This window comes from Babylonia areolata, chromosome 29 (assembly GCF_041734735.1).
Source record: "Babylonia areolata isolate BAREFJ2019XMU chromosome 29, ASM4173473v1, whole genome shotgun sequence".
NCBI lineage: Eukaryota > Metazoa > Mollusca > Gastropoda > Neogastropoda > Buccinidae > Babylonia > Babylonia areolata.
Window position 1 is genome coordinate 16,022,980 of NC_134904.1, and position 2,500 is coordinate 16,025,479.

The 2,500-nt window shown below is 44.2% G+C and overlaps 1 protein-coding gene across 1 annotated transcript in view; it reads right to left on the bottom strand.

Moving 5' to 3' along the window:
• Nucleotides 1-2,500, bottom strand: part of LOC143275082 (sodium-dependent dopamine transporter-like) — a 39,624-nt gene that overhangs the window by 19,847 nt on the left and 17,277 nt on the right. The gene's annotated exons all lie outside the window — the stretch shown is intronic.

A 2,500-nucleotide genomic window follows, 5' to 3' on the forward strand; every position in this document is an offset into this window, starting at 1 on the left:
ACACCCCCTTCCCCAGTTTGATTTTACCCCACTCCCTACTCTCCCTTATAATGGACATAGGGGTCATTCTAGGCTAGGTTGACTCCTCTATCCCCCCCCCCCTTCATCCCCAGTTTGATTTTAAGCACCTCCCCCCCAGCTCCCCCAATGCCCCCCTCCCTCCCTCAAATTCTTCCTTATAATGAATATAGGGGTCATTCTACGCCAGCTTGAAATGACCCATCAGGGGATAAATTTGGCCCAGTTGGGATCCATGCAAGAACAGTAGAACTCGTTCTCGTTTGTGTCCAGTGAAAACTGTGTGGTGTTGTGTTGTATTGCATTGTATTCTATTCTATTCTATTGTATTACTCTTTTGTCACAACAGATTTCTCTGTGTGAAATTCGGGCTGCTCTCCCCAGGGAGAGCGTGTCGCTACACTGAGAGCGCCATCCATTTTTTTTCTTCTTTTTTAAAAATTTGTTTTCCTAGCAAAGTGGATTTTTCTACAGATTTTGTTTATTTTGTTTTTTGTTGTTGTTATATTTTTTTTTTCGGGGGGGGGAGGGGTTAAGAGAAAGCGAAAGACGAGAGAGAGGGGGGGGGGGGGGAGACAGACACACAGACAGAGAGACAGACAGGGAGGGGGGTTGGGGGGTAAGAGAGAGCGAAAGAGAGAGGTAGAAAGCGGAAGAGAGAGAAAGAGAGAGGTAGAAAGCGGAAGAGAGAGGTAGAAAGCGGAAGAGAGAGAAAGAGAGAGGTAGAAAGCGGAAGAGAGAGGTAGAAAGCGGAAGAGAGAGGTAGAAAGCGGAAGAGAGAGAAAGAGAGAGGTAGAAAGCGGAAGAGAGAGGTAGAAAGCGGAAGAGAGAGAAAGAGAGAGGTAGAAAGCGGAAGAGAGCGAAAGAGAGAGGTAGAAAGCGGAAGAGAGAGAAAGAGAGAGCGAAAGAGAGAGGTAGAAAGCGGAAGAGAGAGAAAGAGAGAGGTAGAATGCGGAAGAGAGAGAGAGAAAGAGAGAGGTAGAAAGCGGAAGAGAGAGAGAAAGAGAGAGGTAGAAAGCGGAAGAGAGAGAAAGAGAGAGGTAGAAAGCGGAAGAGAGAGCGAAAGAGAGAGGTAGAAAGCGGAAGAGAGAGAAAGAGAGAGCGAAAGACGAGAGTGAGAGAGACAGACAGACAGACAGACAGACAGAGACAGATCCAGAGACGAGAGAGAGACAGGGAAACAGAGAGACAAAGAGAGAGACAGAGTCAGACAGACAGAGAAATAGACAGACAGACAGACAGAGACAGAGACAGACAGACAGAGACGAAGGAAGAAAGAGGAGAAAAAACAACACAGGAGAGCCGAAAGTGTTACAAGGAAGACAGCATTTTCGTGTGACGGCTTTCTCAAATTATGCCCATAAATTCCTTCTGAAATGACGACGATAAAATGTCACAACGTGCTCCTTCATTACACCTCCCCCCCCCCCCCGCCTCCCCTCCCCTCCTTCCCCCCCCCACCACCCCCCTACACACACGCCCCATCCCTACCCCTGTTCCACCTCCTTCCTTCACCCCCTCCTTTCTCTCTCTCTTTCTTTCTCTCTTGGTGCACCCCCCCCCCCCCCTACCCTCCCGACCTCCCTCCACTCCCGACTTCGAACATCTTTTTCTTCTCCTTCTTCTTCTTCTTTCTAAGATACCCCTGTTTCATTTATCATTTATTTTGGTTTCATTCAAGTTTGTTTTTTTGTTTGTTTGTTTTTTAATTCCTTTTGACTTCACAATAATATGTGGTGTGTGTTTTTTGTTTTGTTTTTTTGTTTTTTTACTTTCCTTTTTTTCATTTATGAAGAGAACATTGACTTGCACTGAATTCGCCATAAAACGACAGTGATTAGAGTAAAATAAAGATAAAACAAAATAGAATACGGTGAAATAAAACAGGAAAGGAAATGCAGCGGTTACCGTGTTTTTTTTTCGTGATTTGTTGCACAACGAAACTTAACGAGACCACAAATATTGCTTCTTTTTTTTTGTTGTTGGTTGATTGTGATGAACAGGATAAAATGGGCTGGTTAGTTTCGTCTGCATGTTGTTGTCAAAGGGTTGTGAACCACGAATTGATTTATGGTGTACATTTTCAAATGAATCTCTGCTCCTAAAATCTTTGGATTGTCATGTTGTATTTGTGGCTATGGCTCGAAGCTTTGGATGTGAGTGTGTGAGCGTGCGTGTGTGTGTGTGTGTGGTGGTGGTGTTGGTGGTGTGTGGGTGTGTGTGTTGTCATTGTTTTTCCTCGTTATTATTATTATTATTATTATTATTTTTTTAAATCTGTTTGAATATCATTACTCATTTGTTATTGTTATTCGCGGTAGAGATTTGAAAAGATCACGATTAGAATCATAATGACAAAGATCATAGCAACATTAGCATCAATACTACTACAACAACAACAACAAGTACTACTACTACTACGTCCTATCATCTCCGCCCGGGGCGGGGCGGGGTAAGGGTTGGGTGCGGAGTGGGGTAAGGA